A 27,074-nucleotide genomic window follows, 5' to 3' on the forward strand; every position below is an offset into this window, starting at 1 on the left:
GTCGTTAAAATATTGATTGTGCTTCACCCACCACTGTTTTGACTATTTAAGAAGTAATTAACATCGCAATGACCAAAGTAACAACCACGGTATGCACAAGTAATCGACATCGGCGCGTGCGCTGCTAGGTTCACGTCTGCATCACGGGACACAGCCAACGATGTTTGCGAGATCGCCAACGCTTGTGCGATCGCCTTGTTGACGCCTGTTCACGGCCATGCTATTAGTGCCCAACACGAATATAATCATCCTGTTCATGAAAATGGTTCTGCTCCAAGAAGCGGACGGGAGCGGCGTCGCCCGCACCGTCGGTGGGCTTGACGTCGTTTCTTGGCACGTACTTTAGTTACGAAAAAAAAAAGGGAATAGACGTTTGCTGCAAAGTCCAAATGAGGTGCCCTAAAAATTCGCCGCATAACGACTAATACTTTTCACATTAACAAAAAGACGTCTTTCCCGCGTACCAGGGGCGTAGCCAGAAGTTTTTTTCGGGGGGGGGGGGGGGTTCAACCATACATTATGTATGTTCGTGCGTGCGTGTATATATGCGCAAGCAAAATTCAAAAATTTCGGGGGAGGGGGTTGAACCCCCCCCCCCCCCCCCCCTTGGCTACGCCCCTGCCGCGTACCACGGGTGTCACCGTGACTAATATTCTAGCTGCCTAATATGAGTTACAGTTTATTACATGGACCAACATTGAGAAGTTCGAATCCTGGAGCAAGCATACATACTAACTCAAATTTTTTTCGGTAGCATGGAAACAAGAAACCAACATTACTGGAAACTCACAGTTACTTATGTCCCGTCTAGCAACAAAATGCAGGTAAACTGTAGCACTGCAAGTATGGACTGACTTTCTTGTTTTCTAATAAATGAATATGCACTGTTCACCACAAAATACGCATCGAGTTCATAATTAAACAGTCTATTTATTTATTTTCAAATATTGCAGCCCAATGCAGGGCTACTGCAGGAGTGGTGTACATGAATACAAAGGAAAGAATGTATACAGTAATATCGCAATAACTGCTTCAACAAAAGCAGATATCGCCACCTGTTGAGTGCAACTGGGTAAAAAATGAGAGAAATAGAACACTAATATCATACAAGTGCCTCCAAAAATCAGATACATTCATTTCACGAACGGAACCAGGTACATCATTCCAGTGTTCGTAAATATCAGAAAAAACTGTATTTGAACATGTTAGTGTGCACAAAAAAATGGGTTATGTCAAGATTGTGATTGCAGCTGTGCACTGTGTAGAAGGCTTTTGGACGTTGTCTGTAGTCTAAATATCGCAACAAACCACACCTGACATTTCATGATGCGACAGATATCGGCCATAAGATTGGAACCGAGCACTGGTTTTTGCACGTTGTGTGTAGTCGAAATATCCTCTAGCACAACAAACCACACCTGGTACTTCATGATGCGACAAATATCGGTCATAAGATTGGAACCAAGCACTGTGTAGAAGGCCTTTGGACGTCGTCAGTAGTCAAAATACCCTCTAATATAATAAATCATGCCTGAAACTTCACGATGCGACAGATATCGGTCATAAGATTGGAACCGAGCACTGGTTTTTGCACGTTGTGTGTAGTCGAAATATCCTCTAGCGCAACAAACCACACCTGGTACTTCATGATGTGACAGATATCGGTCATAAGATTGGAACCAAGCACTGTGTAGAAGGCCTTTGGACGTCGTCAGTAGTCGAAATACCCTCTAATATAATAAATTGTGCCTGAAACTTCATGATGCGACAGATATCGGTCATAAGATTGGAACCAAGCACTGTGTAGAAGGCCTTTGGACGTCGTCAGTAGTCAAAATACCCTCTAACATAATAAATCGTGCCTGAAACTTCATGATGCGACAGATATCGGTAATAAGATTGGAACCAAGCACTGTGTAGAAGGCCTTTGGACGTCGTCAGTAGTCAAAATACCCTCTAATATAATAAATCATGCCTGAAACTTCACGATGTGACAGATTTCGCTCATAGGATTGCACCAGAGCACTGTATAAAAGTCTTTGGCAAGTTGTCTAACATAGCTAAACTGAATGAATGTCTTCATATTTCAATTATGCTTAAGTGCATGCATAGTCTAAGTGTATTTACAAAGAACTGAACAGAAATGAAATAGTCCTTGCAATACATCCAAGGATTTGGCATTTGAAACCATCAAATAATTATTTCAGCTGGATTCAGTCTGGAGGAAGAGATAAATATGTGCGCAGTTTAGAATGGTCTCACAAGTGTCTGAGGTTCCAGTGAGGCACCGTTTGAATTCCTTCTAAACAAAGAGCAGCACAGTAATATTGCACTTTCATTCCTTCTGCACATACGTGTGATGTCATGCTCTTCTCTTCTAACTATCGTGTCATTGTGCACCTCAGATTTCAATGGAGGTGCTTGTCACTTACAAGCTTTTTAGCAAATTAGCTGTCCAGCTGTAAACAAAACATGTGTTATATTTAAGTAAACTGTAAAACGATGGAGAAGCGCCACTGTTCACATTCTCCCGTCTATGAGTATCAGAAAAGACTAGGGAGAATGTGTGTCAGAATAGACAACCTGCAAAACAAGGCATGTGCAACTGGGCATGTGCTAAGGGGTAGTTGCACGGCAGAGAAGCAGACCAAGAGTCAAGATGTGAAATAGCAGGCAACACAAGCAGCACTTAATCATGCAACTTTCTTTTTCGATCACCACACTCGCTCACGTTCGAGCTTCTATTTTATACATGAATGTAAATGAGACCGCTGACAGCTTTAATGTGTCGGCGTCGCTGGTACCCGGCACGAAAACACGTCACACTGCTACCAACAAGCGCACGCTTGTTGTTAGCTTGGCAACACACGCAAAAGATTTGCGCCGAAGTCAACCAATGTTTCAGCGTCGTAAAATCCGCAAATCCTCCTCATGTACGTTGTCACATCACCGAAATGCGTTGGCAAGTGCGATGTTCGCTTTCGGCAATGATGAGGCGAATGGCGATGTTGAAAACAAACACACTGCGGTTAAAAACTCCTGCGTAAGCGCCACGCGAAGTCTCTAGCGTCATATATAGCGTTTATGTTTCGACGGAAACAACTACCATCAATTTCCTTCAACCAAACTTCCTCACATGAACTGGTTCACACGAACTCGACGGTAGAGGCCTACGCTGAATGCAGACGACACCGCTCTGAATTGACTTCGCGGTAGGCGAGGGCTCACGCTGAGGACTTCAACCCTCCGAAGCATGTTTACACCCGTTCCGAGCGCAGATACACACAGATCAGAGCACAGGAGTAGCGACATGCCGCAGTAGTAGGTACGATGTTTTCACTCGGTCGACGATGGCACTCAAAACCGGGGCAAGGGCAGCCGGGAAGCATTCGCTGGATTTGTCGGTGTCGCTCGAATTCGGCACGAAACAGCGTCCCACTGGTAGCACTCGCGGTCGTTCGCCGTGTCGTCGACGTACTGGATGACGACGCGGTCACTCAGGAGCGTTTGCGACCGTAGTTTCCGTGCTTGCCCTGCACTCGGAGGTGCCTTCGAAGCGGCGGCCATTAGGCATAGCACCACAGAATACTTATACTACCATTTACAGAAGGGAAACTGTACCTTTGACAGTGCAACGGAAATAAGGGTAGCGGTGGCGTTGTGAACTAAAGTATCCGACCAAGGGATGGCGCTGCGAAAACTATCATCATCATTGTGTTGAGGCAATATGGCTGCCGCATTGCTGGCGGGTGCGGGTGGTCGCGGTGCGCGCCCGCTGGTTCTGGGCGTTTATTCACTCCTGTCCGGGGGTTGTATTCGCGCGCGCGGCAGCCTATCGTTACTACTAATATTTCCGTTACGTCGCCAGGTGACCGAAAGGCCTCAACTGGCAAAAAACACGCCAAGCAAGTAAGCTTACATTGTTTATTGGCAATCGTGAATGTAGCAGTATACATGTAAACAAGCAGCACTGTCAGTTACAGAGTTGAACAATACATACAAGAAATAGAAATATCCATCTGCTTAATAAAATTGCCAGCTGAAACTGAGCAACTCTGTCTCTTGGCTCGTTCAGCATACCTCTTATAGTACGCAGAACGAAGCGTCAGACGATACTATTTACGATGGGTGACCCTTGCACAGTACTTGCGTACAGTGCTGCCCGTCCTCTTTCTCACTTACACATGCGCGTTTGACGATTTGAGCGGTAATAAACAAACAGCATCAAAGCTCGCAAAAGATGCAGTGCCAGTAAGATTAGCCTCAGCCCGACGTACTATTTTGACAACACATTGGCGAGACCCACTCGGCGCTGAAAAAAAAAAAAGTGGAACCACACTGTTGTGCTAGCTATTCCTGTGCATAACGTGTTCTCGTTATTGTGCTCAATATCCTTGTGTTCGTGCCTGCGCGCCGATCTTTTTACGATGAATTCCGACCATTTAGCTCAACTTTCAGTTCAGCTAAGCTCGTGTGTTCTGGGAAAACACCATTTACGGTATCACGTTGAAAAGGAAACTTGGTTCATGTTTCAAAAAAGGTTGCAGTGACAAACACTTCAGTTGAGTAACTGTTGGCGAATAAGGAAAGCCTTAGCCTGAATCCAACATTTCAGCAAGTGAACATTCCTGTAAAGGTTTTATTTTATTTATTTATTTACAGGATTTCTGCTGGCTTCAAAGTGAAGCCATAAGCAGGAGTGGGTAACATATAAATATAGCACACTGAACATTCTCACAATATATTACGCACAGAAAATGCCGCGGACACACAGTTTCGAACGCGGTAAAAAAAAGAAAAATACGCAGTGCATGGCATGCAATTGCACATAGCATAATACCTATATAAATGCGTACTAACATCACTTGTGTACTAACAACGCATGTAAGCAAGCAAAGAAAAAAAAAATATCGTGCCAACGTCACAAAACAAAGTACAAATATGGCAGGAAGACATGCTATAAGTTCTTTAGCTCCGATAAGAATGACGCCACTGTCGCCGCCTCCACAATCCCACCAGGGAGGCGATTCCACTCGCGTACAGTTCGTGGGAAAAAAGAGCCCATGTACGAGTTCGTTCTACAAGAAAATTCCTGTAATTTTTTTGAGTGATCCGCCCGCGTGGGTCGTCGCACGACTTTTTCTATATACGCACTTGAATCAATGCCAAGCTTATCGTGATAGAGCAGGTACATATATTTTAATCTTTCGCGATATCGCCGCAAATGTAAAGCTTCCAAGTTCGCTGTCTGAAGCAAAGCAGTGACTGACGTAAGGCGATTGTATGAGCGAAAGATAAATCGAGCAGATTTTCTTTGTAGGTTTTCTAGTTTATCAATATTTTTCTTTGTGTATGGGTCCCAGACCACGCAGGCATATTCCAAAAGGGGACGAATGTAGGTTTTATATGCTAATAGTTTTATTTCTTGCGTTGACTGTCGTAACGATCTCCTAAGATATCCAAGCTTTTTCATGGCTTTCTTTTCTATAAAAGTGATATGTTCATTCCACCGGAGGTCTGAAGTGATTATTAAGCCTAAGTATTTATAACAATTTACAGCACTAAGACAGCGACCATTTATTGAATACTGGAAAGTAAGTGGTGCCTTCTTTCTTGAAATTGTCATTGAAACGGTTTTTGTAGTATTGATGCTCATCTGTCATCTTTCACACCAAATATGTAGTTTGTCCAGGGCACTACTTAATAATGCCTGGTCATCAGGTGTGTTTACTTCCTGATAAAGGATGCAATCGTCCGCGAACAGTTTGATTTTGACAGGTATATCGTTTACGATATCATTTATAAAAACTAAAAAGAATAGTGGCCCGAGAACCGACCCTTGGGGAATGCCTGATCGCACGGGCGCCGGGCGTGAACACGAGCCGCCAACTGATACGCATTGACTCCTAGACGATAAGTATGACTCTATCCATGAGAAAAGTGAGTTATTTTGTAATATGGGTTTTAATTTTAACAAAAGCTTATGGTGCGAGACGCGATCAAATGCCTTCTGGAAGTCCAAAAAAATTATATCGATTTGACTCTGTTTATCTAAGGCTGAGGCAAACTCGTGTATTGTCTCAAGGAGTTGGGTAACCGTCGACATTCCCTTACGGAAACCATGTTGTCGGCAATCAATCAATTTATTTTGTTGCAGAAAGTTTGACAGGTGCGTAAAAATAATATGTTCTAGCATTTTTGAGCAGGTACAAAGTAAAGATATTGGTCTGTATGACGTAATTAGTGAAGGATTTTCCGCCTTAGGGATCGGAACAACCTTCGCGCGCTTCCAATCTCTCGGGAGTTCTGCAGTGGACAATGTTTTTTTGAATATAATAGATAAATACTTTGAGCACCATTCTGCATACCTTACTAGAAATGCGTTCGGTATGCAATCAATTCCTTGGTTGTCATGGAAGACAAGTTTCGAGAAGTGAGCTACCCTTGCTCGCCCACTGTTTATCAACTGACGTATGTGATAGCGGATGCCTGCGCGTGTTCCTGAAAGCACTCATTTATAAATAAAAAAGAATGATGTACCAGTGGACAGCACCGACAATAGACTGCACATGATGTGTGCGCGCACAATAGAGACATTTGGAACAGTAGTATACTAGACAGCTAGGAAGTGCTGGAAGTAATAGTAGCAATGTTGGAAAAATGGGCAGTGAGTAATCATTTCTGTCAAATGTGTATAATTAGCTTCTTTGTTTAATTGCTGTTTCGCACTGAAAAATAAACTAGTCCATTTTTTCTGGTGCCAATGGTGCATAGTCGTGAAAGACACTGCTTAAACGATGGACGATTGCATAAGCTGAATTTACATTTTCATTCTTCACTACCTCCTAACTGTCTGCCTCACTCTTAACACGGGTGTCACACAAAACTAATAAGGCGGCAATAGGGGCTAGATGGCATGTCTTCATGCTTGTGATGCGCTGCAGGTAGACACGGACCAGAAAAAACGAGAACAACACAGGGTGATGCGCAACACCTTGTGCTGTTCTCGTTTTTTCTGGTCCGTGTCTACCTGCAGCGCATCACAAGCATGAACACAAAACTAGCCTTTTTTGGATATATAGCTCACGCCAATATCAAAGAAATAGCAGTTATTACACATTCAAATCTTCAACATGCACAAACACTGGCCAACTCTATTGAACTCTGATTGTATCTATTGAGTGCACTCATTTATTTTTCTGTTAAAAATAAACATACTTTTAAAAACTCCGTGTCATGCGTCAGGTCTGTTATCTAGAACAAATATTATTTGCTACTTGTCTGTGGTTCCACTTCACATACAAAACAAATTGCTTGCACAAATGCAACGCTGCTGTACCCTCTTTTCTGGATGCGTCTGTTTACATATCATCCCATTAATGTATTGGCGAAGTTCATTGAATAAAACTAAAGACTAAATTTTCAAATGCTTTACAAATTCAACAGCCTGTTTCATAGAACACTGCCCAAAATGTCCTTATGCACATGCTTCCATTCTCCTACTCCCATCATCAAACGTTATTATTTATTCCAGAGTAGCGACCCGGAAACTATTCTCCAGGTGACCACTACACGAAATGCCTTGTTTAATGAAGGCACGAGTGTTTGCACACAGTTTTCTATTTTAGAACCTTCACAATGTCCCTCCCTACAAGCAATCGGTGCACGTACATAACTCTTTGTTTCAGCACTACTGTAGCTTTCCCTGCCATTGCTTTCCAACAGCCTCCACAATTGCAGCAAACTATATTCACTGGCAAGAACAAGTGCTGCTAAATGTACACTACTACTGGCCCACTTGCTACCAAGTTACATGTGATACTCTATGCAAAGTTTCACACGTAGATTAAAGTACAGTATGTGCACCCCATCACATGCACTATCTAAGAAATTTGAAGCCAGCACATTTCTTCTAAACTGAGTAATTCATGAAGCAAGAAGCAATAATTTGTGGACCCAATTTCGTACTGCTTCAACATGCCGTACACTATCACTGCTTTTCAGTATAAGGCTTGCATTTGTCCGCCTGGTAAACTTTGGTGGTGGATAGGCGACTCTTGAGCTTCTTACGACTTGGTGTGGGTAGCTTGGAAACCAATGATCTCTCTTTTGTCCAGTTTCCTGAGAAGAAAAAAATTGAGTCATGAGAAAAAGCAAGAAAGAAATGATGAAAGAAAAAAAATTGGTTCAATAAGTAAAGTGTCCACAACCATACCTTGTGAGGATTTGGGACGACGAATTTACTTTCTGTAGTGGAACATCCTCTGCTGACTTGAGGTAGGTTCAGAGATAAAGCATCCGAGCGGGTGCTGATATGAGCAGTTTCTTGGAGGCTGTGGTTGGGTTGGAAGAGGAAAAAATAATGATTACTGTGGTAGAAGCGTGAGTGGACTTGTGATTCATGTCTGAGAAGAATGTATATGAGAGCACTGCATGAGAAAAATAGTGTGCACATAACATTGCTTTGTTGTGAATTTGTTTTAGTGGTGACCTTCAGTGGACCGTGTCTGACCAAGCCTCAATTAGAGGATACTAAGTTAGTTAATTTCCCAACTCTATAAACTACATGGTATGTGCAAATGTAATATGTATGATTGTAAACTTACGAAAATGTATAAATGCATATACATACTATAAGTTCACTTGGCTATACCATGCATTGGACTTATGAGCATTTATCTCAGAAGACTAATTTGTGCAGAAATAGGTAAAACTTATGCTGTGATCTGTGTTACAAAGTTTAGCAGTAAAGATATTTTTTGCAAAAGTGAGAACGAAGTAAATAATCTTAGAAAATGTCATTGTAATCCACAAGCGGTGCATCCGATCAGCTGGACGAGTCGTAAAACCTTTTGAAATGACAAAAACCGTAGCGCATGCAAAAAAAAAAAAGCTATGTTCAAATGCAAAGCAGTGCATTTTCACTCACCGGTGCGCACACCCACATGGTGCATGGTTATTCCGTTTTCGTAGGTAGTCTCCAAGCTCCTTGCTGGCATTGAATTTTCACGCTGGCAGCCGGTGAAGCGCCGCAGCTGACGTGATTCACAGGCTTTAGACACGTTCGCTTTGTGGCAGCAGCATGTAAAATTTGGCACACAATCTCGCATTGCTATATCAAAACTGATTTAAAACGGAGCTGCGTAACGCCGATCAAAGAAAACGACCGCGGTACAATTTGAATGAAATAACCGACCGAAGCGCAATCGATGCCAATGGGCTGCTGCTTTTCGAGCGTCAATGTAATCTCAATACTTGTCCTCAAACAATCAAGCTCTTGTATTAACTCTAGAAGTAACACAAAAACTGGTCCCTACTAACTGTATGCAAAATGACACGGTAACTAAGATTTTAACAATCTTCTGATACATTCTGAAATAAAATTTTTGGCTGCGTTGAGCGCCCCTAACACGGAAAATGCGAACTAACTTATCCGACCGCTAAAAGAGGAGTTAGTAGCTCCACTCTCCGCGCATATCGATGGAACTCGCCGCGGTTGATTTTTTCGCCCTCTGCGGCGATCACTGGAACTTGAGACTTTCCGGCACGGCCGGGCTAGACCGCACGCGCGCGCTCGCTTAAAAGGAGCGCGCGTGCGGTCTAGCCCGGCCGTGTTTCCGGGGCCTGATAGCACTCAGAAGTATCGCGGCCTCTGATTGGTTGGCGCCGCCGGCCTAAGCCGGCCTCTGATTGGTTGGCGCGCCGTACGCGTGGTGACGTAGGCGAAAATATCAAAGTCGTCTTGACCCCGCGCGCCTCGAGGCGTATGGACGCGTACAGCCCTCCGCGACCGACGCCGAGAGGCGCATTTGACGCCTAGGCGCGTGCATACGCGTGCCAGTGGTTGGAAGGAGGAATGTGGTGGTATGCGACAACTCACGGAAATGGACTCCGCCAACAAAGCGCTCGCGATCAGTCGCGATGGCAGCGATGACTACCCGGGCTACCTGCGAGGGCAGCAGCGATGTACGAAAGGTGCGAGCTGTGGTTGGCTGATCAAAACTCACACAACAGCAACAAAAAAAAAAGGAAAAAAAGGCGAAAAAAAAGAAGAAAAGGCGAAAGGAGGAGGCCGCCGGCTACTTCGGTCCTGCTCTCCGAGCCGACGGTAATGCGGAGAAAGCATGAGACAGAGAGGGAGAGAAAAAAAAAAGAAGAAAAAAACGTTCCGCAAGTTGGAGAATGCGCCCAAGAGGAGTACAGTCTGAGCCCTCTCGCCTTCACGTCTTTTTAACGTATCGGGTGTCGGCGGAGGCGCGGTGCCACGAAGGTCGTGGGGCACAGCTAGTGCCGAAGCGCGCCTTCCAGCTCGCGTGGTGTTTGATATATCCAGGGGTGAGACAGCTGCGCATATTGCGCATTTTTGATACGATTCCGTTTTCCTGCGCCAAGCTGCTCCGAAAGCATAAAAATTGCAAAAATTGCGCCGAACTGCGCCGAAACGACCCCGCAAGCAAGAATTTTCAAGCCTGCATCAGTTTCAGCATGGGAAAATGTAAGTTTAGAAGCAGCGCCAGGGATACGTTCGCAGAACATGTTAACGCGCCCAAGCGTGTCCTTCTACGCGCCTTTGTAATGGAGGCTTCCATAGTGCTGTGGTAATCGCCTCTGAGTGGTTGTAAACAGTCAACTGTCGATTTTTCGGACTCCCTAGGGACCGCGAAATCGTCCGAAAAATCGGGCAGACCGAAAAAACAAATTCATGCTTTTTTATTCCGCTTAAGCGGTCAAATCGCCACAGCCACGTCCGAAATAGCTTTAATGCCTCCCAGTACAATTATCAGGCATTTTAGTGCGCGCCCACGCTCTCGCAAATACATTCGGTACCTGCCGCGAACCCCGCTTAACTACGTACGTGCCAACCGCCACTTTTACATCTCGTGATGAGCGCCGCTGATAACAGCAAAGCACGGAATAGATTACGGCTATCTCACATGAAGCGTTTGTAAACGATGACGCGGAACACAAAGACTGTGGCGGAAGAGCGGACGACTCGTCCGGCATTCCCCGATGCGTGTGCGCATATGCGCACACACATCGCCGAATCGCCGCCGATACGCAGCATTTGCTGTCGTATCAAGCCGATCGTTTCTAGTTGTGTGCAGTACATCGCCAACTAAACTGACGCCGTCACTTTACTGTTGCTGTATCGTACGCACGCATTTATCATGAAAGGGTTCGTGATGCGCACTTAGTTCTTGACCGCACACGGGCGTGGCAATGGCGAGCTGGTTTCGTCCGCGAAGGCAACGCGTCTATGCAGCGCACTTAGCGGTCTCGCACAAAGAGGCAGCAGGAATGGCGGCGCGGCGCATTTGGGCTCTCGCCTATTAAATGCGTGCAGTACGCATGCAACTGCGCTAGGCCACGTGCACTACCGAGCAGTTAACTGAAGATGCTTATCGTAAGGGTTGTCAGCGATTAAGTCGTACCGGAGCGTTTGCCAGCTGCCGCCATCACGCCTCCGTGCATTTCCGCTGCTTATCCGTAACATCGCCGCACGGCGCCGCGATAGCGGCCCCTTTGAATTTCTGGTCTGCTTCACCCCATAACGCTTCGGCATTGCGGCAAAGCTGACTTTCGGACTCTGCTACTGTCGCACACAGATCGACTCGCGTACGCGCTGGTTCAAACCTAAGAGATGATTGACGCGGCAGAGGTGAGGGCTCCAATTAATGCCTTTCGGACCCACAATTCGGGCAGAAAGTCCGAAAAATCGGACACCGAAGAGTTTCAGCGTCCGAAATTTCGGACGTTTTTATACATTGACGTCTATGGGTCTGGTGACGGTGCCGCGATAGTGTCCGAATTTTCGAGCATGTCCGGAAAATCGGGCGTCCAAGAAATCGGCAGTTGACTGTATATGTGACCCCCCCCCCCCCCCATGCGTTCATCGGTGGCCGCCATACCGCTTTTGTTCTTTCCTGATGTTACACGTGAAGGCATCGCCGCAATCGCGTGCTAGTAAGAATCGTTCATTGACCATTCAAAGACCTACTGCTATGTGACTACAATTCTTGTGCAATCAGTTTTTTTTTTATTATTTGAAAAATGTGATGTTTTTCTTTTTTTATTTTCAAATGTAAAGTGAACCTAGTTAAAAAACTTTTTCATCTATTTCATATGTTGTTACCCGGGTTATATAAATTGCGTAGTTTGTAAAAAGGTAGTCTAGTTCATACCTGGCAATAATCTGTTAAAAAAAAGCTTTCTCCAAAGGCTCTTTGAACGTTATGTGTATTCTAAGCCGATTAAAATGTGCGTTTCTTCCTCCAAGTTGCTACAAATTTGTTTTTTTCAAGCTCCAAAAACGACATAATAAATGCCACTAACTGCTCCCAAACAAGGTTCTCCTGCTCCTAAATTGAAATTTTGCTGCTCCCAAAACTGCTCCCAAATCGATTTCAGCCGTCTCACCCCTGTATATCTGATGGCGGGTAAAAATACCGTTCGATATAAACGTGCGAATTTTTATGCTTTTACAGAGGATTTTCAAAGGGATAATTTAAGAGTTCGATATAGCCAAAAAATTGATATATGTGGGTTCGATATATCCGTCTTCGACTGTAGTTTGGAAATTAGCCCGGTGGGTCACTGAACTTGAGCAGTACGACTCTTCCATCGTGCAGGTAGTCATCTCACAGACACTGATGCCCTGCCTCGATTGGCAGTCGAGGTCCCGAATGGTACCGTAAACTTGACGAGATTATGGGAGGGTTATGAAAGCCTGCACTTCAGGGATGGCAAGTTCGCTGTACCAGAGACACTGATTCCAAAAGTACTTCACTTGTACCATGACAGCCCGGAAGCAGGTGGTCATTGTGGCGAACGTATAATAGACTTCTCAAATGGTTCACATGGACAAACATGAAAAAAAGACATCGAAGACTATGTCAAGTCGTGCCACTTGTTTCAAGTGAACAAAGCCAAAACCGGCCTAGACCCGACGAGCTCGTCTTGCCAAACCACTCGGACAAACCCTTTGAAGTCATGCACGTGGAATTTGCAGAATTGAAAAAGAAGAGTCCTGGGGTTTGCAAGACAGTCTTTCTTGATTGCCATAGGTCAGTGCACCAGAATGGTAGCGGTGCGTCCTGGACAAGAAGACGCTAACAGCGTTATGGCTTTGTTTGCCCAAAGGTAAGCAACATGTCATACCAGAGTGTTCCTCCCGCCATGATGTGTACCGACCGTGCACCTGCTCCAATACGTACCGACCTTCTCTTGCAGCGAATCTGTATATGGCTGGACAAACAGAAATTCATCTGCCCTATGTGCGTAAGAACTCCTAGCGCATATGTGCCACATAAATTGGGCAAGCCACATTACTTCATTGAGAAAGGCTAATGAACCGTTAACCTAGGGATGAAAACCCAGGCGGCAGGTTTCAGTTTTGCAGGTTAATCATTTGTACGAAGTGAGCTTGCCCATTAACTGGTTAAAATAATTAAGATTCAGTTCCTCTGTCCCGAGAATGGAATACCCTTCCCTCTGACATCACCCGTTTCTCGTTTCAAAGCTGCCACTACAGACTCTTTCAGGACACGCCACCTAGCCTGACCCACAAGTTTTTCGGTGATTACCCCTCACGTAATGTCCCACGTTGGGACTTCGAAGGTATTTTCAATGAATGAATAAATAAATGCTAAAGTTATGGGACCTGAACATCCATATACAGTGAACTCCCGTTAAGACGAACTCGGTTAAGACGAATTCTCGCTTATACCGAACAACACGGGACCATTTGTTTGGTTTCCCATAGACTCAATGCAAAAAAAATACGCTTAAGACGAACCGCCCAACTGTACTCTTCTGTTAAAGGGGTACTGACACAAAATTTCGCGGCCGAGATAGCCTGCTGGATCGATTCCCGTGTACGTGCGTGTACCATGAGCAAAATATCGACAGCGAATAAAGCTTGGAAGGTATTTTATATGAATTTTGAAGTTCGCGAGCGCGATCCAGCATCATAGGCCGCACCTAGTGCATTGACACCCTCGGAGGTGACCCGAGGTGACCCCCCTACTTCCCCTACGTAACCGTTGCAGCCGGTACAAGTTATGATGACGTCGTAGCCGCCATTTCTGTTTTGACGCGCTTCCCGACGAATCGCTCCTCGCCAGCGGACTGTACCTGAAGTGATTCGCCACGTCGAAAATTCCTTCTATCCCCGCTGCAAGAAAATCGTCGCCATCAGACGACGATGAGCCCGACGACGACAGACCGCGCGGAAATGCGTCACTGTTCTGTATGCTCACGTGACCGAGTGTTTCACTCGCTAGGTGGTGATAGTTGCACCCGGCGGCTTGTCGTTTTTGAAGCTCTGTCAAACCGAAACTGAGGCTGTGTCGGTAATGAGGAGCTTGTAATTAATTATCTGTCGCGCGCTGCAGCAAACGATGTGCCGTGTTATGACTAACAGGCCCCCAGCAACACATTGCAGCAAAGAAACGCGGGGCGAAAATTTTTGTGCCAGGACTCCTTTAAGATGAACTTTCGCGGTGATCAACAACGCTAGCGATTCTGCAAAACGAACACTGCAGTCTTGGTGGGGCGTTCAGGCGACCGAGAAAAAGCAAAAAAGATGAAAAAAAAGCGCTTCCTGGATCAAAGACGCGAAGCAAATCGCGACGCGGAGGGGAGGGCGCGAGATAAACGAAGAAGACTAGTCAGCGGATAAAGCCTGTATCCCCTCTCACCCCCAGCCTGTGGGTGGGGGAGGTGTGGGCTTTATCAGCAAAGAAAGCAACAAAAAGTGTGGGGGATTTACAACTTGGACCCCCAGCTGGAGTACAAAGGAGAACAGAACAACACAAGAGCTTGGGGCCCCTCCGCCGTGGTCAGAGGGGTAAACGCAAGGGGAGTGGGGAAAAAAAAAAGAAAGCGACAACAGGAACAAAAATGGTCTGTGCATTACAATCGAGTACGATCGCGGAGCACTCCCGTCAGAGGAGTCAGGTGCATTGTCATCGCCATCACACAACAGCGGCCGAGCACATGTATTTTGTGGTCAATTCGCGTTTGTTCGCGTGGGACCTGTGCGCGTTCTATCTGTTCCCAGTGAAGTGCAAATTGTGATGAGCCATTTTGATTACGGAAGCGCACGACAAAGGAAGGCTATTTTGCACAGTGAATATAACTGCGTCGTGTCTTTTTCGTGGCGAGGCTTGTGACCATGAGTAGCCCGATGGGATATCTTCAGCTGCACGTCGATCAGGAAAAGTTACTACGGGCCGAAAACGGGAAAATATCCGGACATAGCGTAGTTTAGCGCAAAAAACAGGCAACAGACGAGTGAGAGGACAAGGACACAGCGCATTCTTCCAACTAAAGTTTATTGGATTGGGACGCATGTATATATACACGCAGGGAAAGCAAGAAAAGAAAAAAAAAACAAGAAAAGAAAAAAAACCAAGAAGTAAAAACCGAAAGGTGAAAAGAATAAAAGTGCCGATAAGTCACACACGTGTGCCAACACCGCCCCCCTTCCCATGTCTCGCCAAAAACAAAAGCTCTTTGTCAGAAAGATGCAAGGAAGGCGTGCTTACGCATGCGTCCCCAGACCGAACGGTCTGGGGACGCATGCGTAAGCACGCCTTCCTTGCATCTTTCTGACAAAGAGCTTTTGTTTTTGGCGAGACATGGGAAGGGGGGCGGTGTTGGCACACGTGTGTGACTTATCGGCACTTTTATTCTTTTCACCTTTCGGTTTTTACTTCTTGGTTTTTTTTCTTTTCTTGTTTTTTTTCTTTTCTTGCTTTCCCTGCGTGTATATATACATGCGTCCCAATCCAATAAACTTTAGTTGGAAGAATGCGCTGTGTCCTTGTCCTCTCACTCGTCTGTTGCCTGTTTTTTGCGCTAAACTACGCTATGACTGACTCGTTCCAACTCGCCCAACAAGCAACGTTGCTAAATATCCGGACCTCGAAGAAAACCTTGCAGACTTTTTTAAGCAACTCGGCGTATAATGACTTTGTCAAGGCAACAGCACGCGACCGAGGGGTATCCAGAAGTGATGTTGGAGCCAGCAAAACAGGCTCACAGAAGAAAATGAACTGCCAGGACAATTAATTTTACATTCTTTGAAGGAAAATTGTGCCTGTCTCTTAATTTTTTTCTAATCGTCTACATAGGAGCGTGTTACAGTTTTATCATTAAAATGTGATAGCAAATATCTTCACGAGCATTTTTATTTTTGAACACACGAAATCGGGTGCTCGTAAGATTCGTGTAAATACTCTCCTTGAAGGCATAGTCTTTATCTAGATGAGCCAAATAAATGCCTTTTCTTGTCCTTTTTCCCCCATTGTAAGTCTACTCCATTCAGTGTTTTCAAGTAGCATATTTGGATGCACTTGGCATGTTAGCATGTCTCTTTTTGGGGGCACTTCTGATAAGCCGAACTCCTGATAAGACGAACAGATGACCGCGGTCCCTTCGAGTTCGTCTTAACGGGAGTCTACTGTACAGTAGAACCTCGTTGATAAGTTCCAGCTTAGTACAATTTCCTGGCTCCTACGCTCGCAGTCACGAAAATTAAAAGTAACCCAATGCAGCTGTGTGTAATACGTTCCGGTTAATACTTTTCCGGAAAATATGATTATTCGGCAGTAACGTTCAGCACCACAGAAAACTGCGGTCATATGATACATTTTGTAGCCAGAAACTCTCATTCAGATGTGCAAAAAGGGCCTCTCTTGTATTTGTCAAGCACGAAGTGGCAGACAGCCGCTGCACGGCAATGGCAGCTTCTCCACAGTGCCTTTTCCCCCTATGCACTTTTTGTAGCGTTAGCTACACTTGCCTAGCCGGAGCCGATTTCGCGTGGATCCTCATGAGCTGTGCTGCGCATGCGCAAGGATCAGTGATGTCACACAGCTGGCTCACCACTCTCCACCACCGCGATCTCACGCGCTCTCCGCCACCGCCGCGCGCGACTAGCCGCTGCTGGTCTGCGCATTCGAGAGGAGTGACGTCGTAGCCATGGTAGACACACTGGCGCCGGCGCGCACGCAGCTATTTGCCTTCGCTGTGCAGTCGCCGTCTGACACTGCGCTGGAGCCGCGTGATAGCGCCTCTGACTGGCGTTTGCAGGTGGGTAACGCCATGGAGAAGGAGAGCGCAAATGCTGCTCAAAGGCGCAGAAGAGGCGAGAAGCTTATCTCATCGGATCCCGAAGTAGTTGCCAGGCAACTAGCGGTTCAGCGTACGAAGAATGAACAGAAGAAGGCTAATAATCCTAGACAATCTGGAAAGCTAAGAATAATCAGCTGAACCTTTGCTAACGCTACGTATATCCTGGCATAGCCGAGCTAAGCCACTACAAATTTTTTTCTGCTTTGCTCAGTTGTCTCCTCTGTGAAGCGTACGTTGGGGGGCTAGTTGGTAAGACATAATTGAAAAAATTTATAACTGCGCTAAGGACGAGACACCAGAAACGAAGTGGACAGGACGATCGCAGATCGTCCTGTACTGCGATCGTCCTGTCCACTTCGTTTCTGGTGTCTCGTCCTTAGCGCAGTTATAAATTTTTTCAATTATGTCTCCTCTGTGTCTTCTCCGAATTGCTCGATCGCCACTCTCTGTCAACCACAGACTGACCCGAAGGCAGGTGGGCGCTGGCCGTCAAAATCTTCAAATGGCTTTAAAAAGAAAAAAGTCTTGTCTGTAGAACTTGGCACGATTTCGCTGAAGATTGCAAATCCTTCATCCATACCACGGTACATACCGTATAAACGCGTGTAAGGGCCGCACTTTTTTTTCAAGAAATGAGGGCCAATTTTCAGGGTGCGGCCCATACACGCGACATTTTTTTTTTTTAAGTAAAAACGCACCAGTTAGCGAACGAAGAGCGTTTATTGCAGTAAATGACATTTCTTGCGACATACGTGCTCAATCGTCGTCACTCGGCGAGTCCTCAGACTTGGAGTCCGAGATGAGATGGTGTGCTGTGAAGCGCCGTCACCCCACAAGCAGTCATCTTCCGTGCCATCCAAGCTGTTAGATATCCCAGCGACTTTAAAACTTCGGGACACAATGTCCGTCGACACCGAGCTCACGCAGATAGGATCCACCCAAGTACAGTCGCCAAGGCTAGTCCCTTTACACGCAGCATGTCCGTTGTGAGTGCAAGACCATCATTCCGCACTTCAGTCACATAGCGGAGCAAGTTTTCTTCCAAATCGGGAAACTTGCACTGCTCTCCTCGGAAAGCGCGCTTAGTGCTGTTGGTGTTTCGCAAGGCTTCTTTTTGAGCACACCAACGTCGAACACACTTCTCGTCAACGTCGAATTTTCTGCCGGCGGCACGTTTCCCATGCTCGAGAGCATACTCGATCACCTTCAACTTATAGCCAGCAGTGTAGCTATTCAGGTACTTGCCCATCTTGCCAAAACGTGAACGCCGCGTAGAAAACAAGCTAGCACAAAGGTCATCGAACAGTGCAGAAAACTACAGCAAATGGCTGGCTGAACTACAGTGTAGCTGAACTGCACAAACCGAACAATGCGAACGCCATGCCAAAGTTGGTGATGCTAATGCCGATGTGGATAGCGCCGATAGCGCGTTTGTATAGAGATGTGAGAAGCTAAAGATAAAATCCTGCTTTAACCTTTAGTTGGCGGTTCTATAAATAATAATAAAATAGTTAAAATTTTTAGCCCACTTCACGAACATCTTAACACGAATAAAATCCAAATATATATATATATATATATATATATATATATATATATATATATATATATATATATATATATATATATATATATATATATATACTCTGGTGACGATGATGATGGTTGCGTTTTCTTGCGCCATCTATCGACTAGGCCTAGAAGCTTACGCGCGCGCGCATTTTGAATACGTATTGGTTGAGGAAAGTGTGGGTGCGGCCCTTACGCGGATTTTTTTTTTTTTTTTAGAATATGCACTTCAAAAAAACGGGGTGCGGCCCTTACACGCGTTTATATGGTAGATGCACGCTCGTTCTACACACTTTTGTTCAAACCCCATGGCTACAACAGCTGGGGGAACTAACAATGCGGCCCAAAGAATGGAGGCTGTCACTCCTCCAGTCCACCACGGTTTGGTATAAGATCTACGGAAACGCGCATGCCGCCGCTGCACAACACGCAGCGACACGTAACCATAGCAAGGCCACTATTGTGCCCAGTGGATATGGCCGATAATTTCCCCCACACTATTCTCCCGGAGCGCGTTCGTTTTCGGGTTGCTCTACCCATCACGCAGCGCAATTTCAGTCGGCGTTCGTTTTTCTCTGGCTGAACAATTCTGCCTACCAGTGGGTCATCAGAACTTGCCAGAAAAAATTTGTTCTGGGAGATATCTGGAAGGTTTCTGCTTATCAGATGCCAAAACGAGACTATGCGCGCTAGCCGCCATCTTTGTGAAGACTCAACGGATCGCAGTGCGGGCACTTGGGGACTTCACCTTCGGTTGCCATTACACCAAGCGTTATCTTTTAAACCCCGTTCCACCGTGCGAGATGGTGCGATTACGAGTGGCAGCGAACATACCACCGCATGTCTTAAACTCGGACTCTTAAACAGGACTCAAACTGATCAGCATGAGTGTGCGACGTAGTATGCAATAGCCGCGAGCAGCTCTTGCTTTCGGGGACGCTTATCACTTAAAATCTAGCTTCTCCTTAAAATTTTCCGGCAGATTGTGGCACATGTTTGTGCGGGCTCTCATCGCCAACGCGTTGGGGCGCTTAAACCTGGAGCATCAGGATGGCCCGCCAACAAAACCAATGGTGCCCATTTCTTTGGCCACTGTCTGCGCTTTGAGGCGCAGCTGCACCTCTGACAACGCCCTGCCTTGGGCGTGCTGCTCCAGGTGTGCGGACGTCCTTCAAGATCTGGCCATCACGCCTTCTTGCCGTGGTCAGCCTTTTTGTTGTTTTTCATGGCCTGGACCTTGTCTGTTGATTGCAGTCACGTGGGAATCTCATCGGTAATGATGTCGAAATGACAGCCCGCTGCCCTGTTTCCATGTTCTTGAGCGTACTTCATAGCAGTCGGCTTAAATTTCACTGTTTAGCTCTTTCGTTCAGACGGCGTGCTGCAGGTGAATGGTGAACAACAACAAAGTAAACGAACAAGGTCGTAAATGGTGACTGGCCCAACTTTCCGAATGACCGGCTCAACCAGTTGTGCAAGCAAGCAGCGCAGCTATTGCCATCTCACGCCATTTTAGCTAACCGATTGCAGCCTCCATGAGCTGAAAACTCGCATGCCGACATATTTTTTAATCTTTCCGTTTTATTTACTGTTGTTTTTGTTATGGAGCTTTAGTTTCAGCACATTGACTGTTCGTTATTACATTTGTGACGCATAATTCACATCGGGCTACACTAATATTTAAAAAGAAAAGCTAATGAGCATCAACACGAGTTCCTTCATAATTGGCCAAAATTGACAACAACAAAAAAATACGTATAAGACAAATCGTTGTATAAAATGCGCCTCAGAAATTTTTGGCAAAAGAAACACGTCTTATACACTGGAAAATACGGTACATGCCCACCAAACTTTTGAACTTGTTCTGCAGTTATGGAGTTGTTGCATAAAGTCATAAAACACAGTGGCTGGGGTAGGGGTACTGACACTAATTTTTGAAGCCGACTTTAATCCCCCATACAAATATCCTGTATACAGGACAGCTCTGAGCAAGTACGAAGCTCAGGAAATGCTGGTAAGATATTTTATTTTGATATGCAAATCAATTTTCGCATGGCACACCTACTGATGTCAACACTAGCGTCACGTCAGACTGTGGTATCAATTCTGGTGACTTCACACACCAGTATGGCTAGTTGCGATGATGTCAGGTACCAAAACACATAAAATGGCCACTTGTGTGTTACTAACGGAGGCTTGGAGCGGGAGCGGCTGTCAGAATGTCACGATATCTTGTGTGAGCGTGTAATGAGAAGTGCATATTGTGTTCTACGCAGAAAAACGACTATTCAAAATTTTCATGTCAGTACCTTTTTGGGATATCTTCCAACCGGGAAAACTGGAAATTCTCAGGAATTTTGTATAGTCTGGAAATACTCGGGGAATACTCAGGGAATTTGGGCTCTCATCAGGGAAAGCGTGCTGTAACTTTATTGAAAGGGAACGAAAGTCGCGGTAACGCTGGCTCAAGGTTTTCTTAACCTATTTTTCCAATCGCATGGCCGCTGCGTTTGCAAGGAAATAGCGCACCTCGACGCTCTCCTTGCCTTCGAAGCAGTGGAGTGGGACAGAACCAGGCTGATGCTTAGTATGCAGGAACCGTGGCAACCATTACACATCGTATCACGCACTGTTGTTTGTGTTCTGTGACTACGCACTGTAGTCCTGTATTCTGCACCGTGAGTCAAATTACGAGCATGAGTAGCCATAGAGGTGGTAGCAGTAAATGTAACGAGCTCTCAGTTATTGCAAGTGATCGCAATCGCTCCGGACGCGCATTTCACCGATAAGGCTGGTATCTTGCAAGCCATTCTGACCGGCGACAAAAAAGACGTTGCTGCTTGTTCCGACGTATCAGATAGCTCACTGTCTGTGATCCCGAGCTCCAAGGAAGCTATTTTTTTTATAAGTTTCTAGGCGAGAGGAATCATGACTAACAGGCTCATTTACATGCAACAGAAATTACTTTTTTCTCTCTATTTTTTTAGGTGAGGGCACTGCTGCGACAAGCTTAAAGTAGGGGTGTGCGAATATTCGAAATTTCGAATATTTTTCTAATAGTGTTTGGTATTCGATTCGCACTGGAATCTTACTATTCAAATAATTCGAACTTCCCAAGACAAATACAGTCAACATCCGATTGAAAGTGACCCCTTCAGATTTTCAATATGCTTCACCTCACTACACTCTCGTATTGCGGCAAAGCTGCCTTTCAAGCTCCGTTATGGGCGAACTTAGCCAAGGCACAGTCAACGTCCGATTGGAAGTGGTCCTTACATTTTCAATATGCTTCACCTCATCACACCCCCATATTGTGGCAAAGCTGCCTTTCAAGCTCCACTATGGTCGCAAATTTATTAACTCTAGAAAACGCTGGTTCCAACATGGAGATGAAAGATGTGGCAGAGATGGGGGCTCAATTAATGCTGTTCTGGACCTAAAATTTGGGCAGGAAGTCCAAAAAATCGGACGCCAAAGCTATTTAGCATCCAAAATTCCAGATGTTCTTATATATCAATGTCTATGAGGCAGATTTGGAACTCCGGACTTGAAGGGAGCACACCCTTGTCCGCTACATCAGTTGGGCTTCCACAGAAGTTGAAAGAGGAGGAGAGGCTGAGGAAATGGCATCTTTGCCTATCACATGTAAAGTTGCCATGTCTAACAGTGGACACTGGAGACAACCGCGAATACCCGCTTCACGGCCAGCTGCAAAGACGCGCCGGCCGGCCTCCCGCAGCCCCCCCTCTCGCTTTGTGCTGACACCCGACGCCTGCGCCTTGCTCCTCGCCCCCTGCCTGGCTCGGGCGGACTCGGCTTCGAGCGCTCGCACGAACTATAGTCGGGTACAACTTTAGAAAAAAGGAGAGGCCCCGCCCATATGACCGAAGCGCGGCAGCCGATTGCCTCCGCGGCAAATAAATAGTCCCGCTTCTTCTCCTTGAGCGGAGGCACCGGCCGTCCGGCTCGTGACGTCAGTCTAGAGCGCGCGCCCATTGGTGGAAGCGCGTGTGCATCCGCCTTTGAGGTGCAAATGCCGCTTTTTTCTAAAGTTGTACCCGACTATAGACCGTTCGCGCCGCGCTGCGAAACAGTGCTTTCTATGCAAGTAAATAAACCCATTCTTCTTGTCACGTACGCCTGTATTCCGGTTATTGTAGACATAACAGTGGCGACGAGGTAGTGGAATTGAAGCTCACGTGGATATTCACCGGTGCTACGCAATGGCAACGCACGCATCAGGCCGAATACCGGAGTTTAATGGCTCATCCTGGACATCGTGGTTCGGACGCCTCCAGTTCTACTTCGAGGCCAACAGCATCACAGACTCCAGCAAGAAGAGGGCACACCTGCTGACGCTGTGCGGTGAGCAGACGTACGACACCGTCTGCGCATTGGTTCAGCCAAGCAATCCAGCTGAAGTGGCTTACGACGACATCGTTGCGGCACTTCAGAAGCACTATGACCCCAGGCCAGCCGAGGTCTTCAGCCGAGCCCGCTTCCAACGACGCAACCAGTTGGAGGGAGAAACGGTAAGCGCCTACGTCGCGGCGCTAAAGACGCTGGCAGCCGACTGCAACTTCGGAACGCTGCGCCAAACACAGGCTGCAGCAGCAGCAGCTACCGGACAGCAGACGACAACAACGCCACCGTCCAACGCAACGATGCTACCCTTGGACATTATGTTGCGCGACAGGTTCGTGTGTGGACTACGGGACGATCTCCTGCAACAAAGACTCTTTGCTGAGAGTGACCTAACGTTCACGAAAGCTTACGACATCGCTGTTCGAGCGGAAAGTGCTAGCCAACAGCAGCGAGACATACGAGGGACCATCGAGCCGGTTCACCATGCAGCGGCTCACAGAGGTCATCACAACCAGGCAAGTGCAGGAAAACCGTCTAAACCACAACGCTGCTGGCGTTGCGATGAGCAACACAGCCCCCAGACGTGCAAATTCCAAGCAGCTATGTGCAATTTCTGCAACAAACGCGGTCACATTGAGAAGGCCTGCATCTCAAAGAAGAAGCTCGCGAAAGGGCCACCTCAACGACACAAAAGCGGGAACGCCCCGAGATCGATAACGCAAGTTGAAACTCAGCACAGCCTACCAGCACCAACATCGCTGTACGACTTGCATAATGTCAACCTCGGCACGCAACCAAAGATAATGGTCACCCTTGCTGTGAACCGCCAGCCCATCGAATTTGAGGTTGACTCGGGAGCAGCTTGCACGCTCATCAGCGAGGAGACGTACCGCAACACATGGCCACGAAACGCTCCACCCCTTCTCAATGAAGATACGCACCTGAGAACATGGTCAGGACAAGACCTGCCAATTCTAGGCAGCGCCAACGTAGAGGTTGCTTACAACGGAACGTTGACCAAACTGCCTATCGTGATTGCGAAGGGCACTGGATCCAGCCTTTTGGGCAGAAACTGGTTCCACGCTCTCAATATCGCGATCTGCGGCATCAACCAGGCAGCCGAAGGAAGCTCAACTGAGCGACAAGAGCTCGTCGAGCGGCTGCAGAAGAAGTACGGGACGGTCTTTTCTGAAGAAATTTCTGGACACAATGGGCCACCTGTTGACCTAGAGCTTCACCCAGAGGCCCGTCCGAAGTTTCTAAAGGCCAGATCGATACCGTTTGCTTTGCAACCTGCCTACGAGAAGGAGCTCGACAAGCTGGAACAACAGGGCATTATTGCACCCACACAGCACTCAGACTGGGCCACACCTCTGGTTGCAGTGAGGAAGAAGAACGGAAGCCTACGTCTCTGTGGGGACTACCGGTTCACAGTGAACTTGGCAACAAAATCGTCTTCATACCCTCTGCCAACACCACAGGAGGTGTTCAGCACGCTACGGCGCGGGAAAATATTCAGCACCCTGGACCTCACGCAGGCATATCAACAGCTGAAGGTGAGCGACGAAACTTCTGAGGTGCTCACGCTTAATACAACAAGAGGACTGTACAGGGTAAAGCGACTTCCATTCGGGATAGCGGCAGCCCCAGCCATTTTTCAAAGGTACATGGAATCGCAGCTTCAAGGAATTCCTGGTGTGTGCGTCTACTTAGACGATGTAATCATCAGTGGCGCAACCAGCGAGGACCATGATACACGCCTAGAACTGGTACTGAAACGGCTCGCAAGTGCAAACCTACGCTTGAGCATCGATAAGTGCTGCTTCGCGGTACCTGAAGTGAAATTCTTAGGTCATCTGATCGATGCCGAGGGCATTCACCCCACCAGCGACAAGGTGCGCGCCATCACGGAGGCACGCGCCCCAACGAGCAAGCAAGAGCTCCAATCATTCCTGGGTCTCCTAACGTTCTATGACCGTTTCCTGGAACACCGAGCAACGGTGGCCAACGACCTCTACAACCTGTTGAAAAACGACGTCCCCTGGACTTGGTCGCCACGCCATCAGGAAGCATTTGAAGCCCTTAAGGAGCTGCTCCGTGACAGTGTGGTGCTTAGGCACTATGACGAGACAAAGCCTTTGCTTCTGGCATGTGATGCTTCACCCTACGGCGTCGGTGCAGTGCTTTCACAAATTGACGATCAAGGCAGAGAAGCAGCGATCGCCTTCGCTTCCCGCACGCTATCACCTGCGGAACGCAATTATTCTCAGCTTGATCGTGAGGGACTCGCCGTCGTCTATGGTGCCACGCATTTTCATCAGTACATCGCGGGCAGACATGTGACTGTTCTCACGGATCACAGACCACTTCTGGGTATCCTGGGGCCCCAAAAGCAGATTCCACAGACACTATCGCCTCGCATGATCCGATGGTGTATTAAGATGTCAGCTTATGACTACGACCTTGTGTACCGTCCCGGAAACAAACACCAAAACGCCGACGCACTGAGCCGCTTACCCCTCAGTGAAACCATTGAGGACCCGCCTCAGGTTGGCTGCGTGCTCATGCTCGAAGCACTACCAAAGCCCCCACTAACAGCAGACGAAGTCGCAACGGCCACGCAAGATGACCCGACATTGTCCAAGCTGTACAAAGCCCTACAGGCCGGCAGCGTTCAAAAGCTCAAGGATGAAAATTTCAACGCTTTTCGCAAGAGAGCAACGGAGTTGAGCTGTCATCGTGGTTGCATCACACTTGGATCACGAGTTGTCATTCCAGGCCCACTTCAACAACAAGCCACGGCTCTCATTCATGCCGGACACCGAGGCGTAGTCGCAATGAAGAAGTGCGCCCGCAGCTACATGTGGTGGCCGGGAATCGACAAGGATATCGAGACACTAGCGGCAGAGTGCACAGCCTGCCAATCCAATCAACGCGCCCAGCCGCGAGCTCCAGTACCGGACTGGGACAGACCGAGCACACCTTGGCAAACAGTGCACCTCGACTTTGCAGGCCCAATTGACGGGTCCACATTCCTGGTAATTGTGGATGCCTACAGTAAATGGGTTGAAGTTCGCCTTATGAACAAAACAACATCGACAGCTGTCATCGAGGCACTGCGCTCGTTGTTCGCAACCTTCGGATTGCCCCACAAGGTGGTTTCGGACAACGGAACAGCATTCGTGTCGGCAGAAATACAGAAATTCTACAGTGACAACGGCATCACAGCGGTAACATCTGCTCCGTACCACCCAGCCACAAACGGACAGGCCGAACGCTACGTGGGAGAGCTAAAACGAGCTCTTGCAAGAGACTCTACGGGGCCCTTGCAGCGCCGCATTGCACGCTTTCTTTTCAAGCAACACACAACAGTGCGGAATACGACGGGCCAGACACCGGCGAAGCTCGTGTTTTCTCGCGAGCTGCGCACACACATCTCAGCCGTTCTACCGGAACCGCCTTCAAGTGTCAACCGAGATAATGAAGACGCCCCGCGTTGGCGGAAATTCCACGAAGGACAAGCAGTTCTCGCCCGCCAGTTTCACCGTAAGCCCGAGTGGGTCCTGGCCATCGTCAAAAAACGTATCGGCCTGAGATCTTGGCTCGTGGAAGTGAACGGGACTGTTTCCCGCCGGCACTTAAACCAGCTACGCCACGTGAACGTACACTACTCGCCCGGCGGACACGCCCAAAGTCAGCAGCCCTCCTGCGCCTTTCAATGCGGCTTGGCTGCTGACAAAGGAACAGGACGTCAGTGAACGGACACTTCCCGCTCACCCAGCAGCTTCCGGGGAGAAAACGAGCAGCTGCGCCCCGGTGTCCTCACGGCGCCCGCCCAGCGACAGTCAACAAGGCAGCGACGCCCCCCAGACCGCTACCAGGCGCAAAACTAAGGGGGAAGGAATTGCCATGTCTAACAGTGGACACTGGAGACAACCGCGAATACCCGCTTCACGGCCAGCTGCAAAGACGCGCCGGCCGGCCTCCCGCAGCCCCCCTCT

At 47.4% G+C, this 27,074-nt stretch overlaps 1 protein-coding gene and 1 long non-coding RNA gene across 2 annotated transcripts in view; one reads left to right on the forward strand and one right to left on the reverse strand.

Moving 5' to 3' along the window:
• LOC119403999 (adapter molecule Crk) overlaps positions 1-27,074 on the forward strand; it is a 112,593-nt gene that overhangs the window by 81,002 nt on the left and 4,517 nt on the right. The gene's annotated exons all lie outside the window — the stretch shown is intronic.
• LOC125759887 (uncharacterized) lies at positions 7,765-8,973 on the reverse strand. Its single transcript, XR_007417647.1, has 3 exons — positions 8,930-8,973; positions 8,216-8,333; positions 7,765-8,121 (listed from the first exon to the last, which is right to left on the reverse strand). It is a non-coding gene; the product is annotated as an uncharacterized LOC125759887 (long non-coding RNA).

Source organism: Rhipicephalus sanguineus, chromosome 9 (assembly GCF_013339695.2).
Source record: "Rhipicephalus sanguineus isolate Rsan-2018 chromosome 9, BIME_Rsan_1.4, whole genome shotgun sequence".
Classification (NCBI taxonomy): Eukaryota; Metazoa; Arthropoda; class Arachnida; order Ixodida; family Ixodidae; genus Rhipicephalus; species Rhipicephalus sanguineus.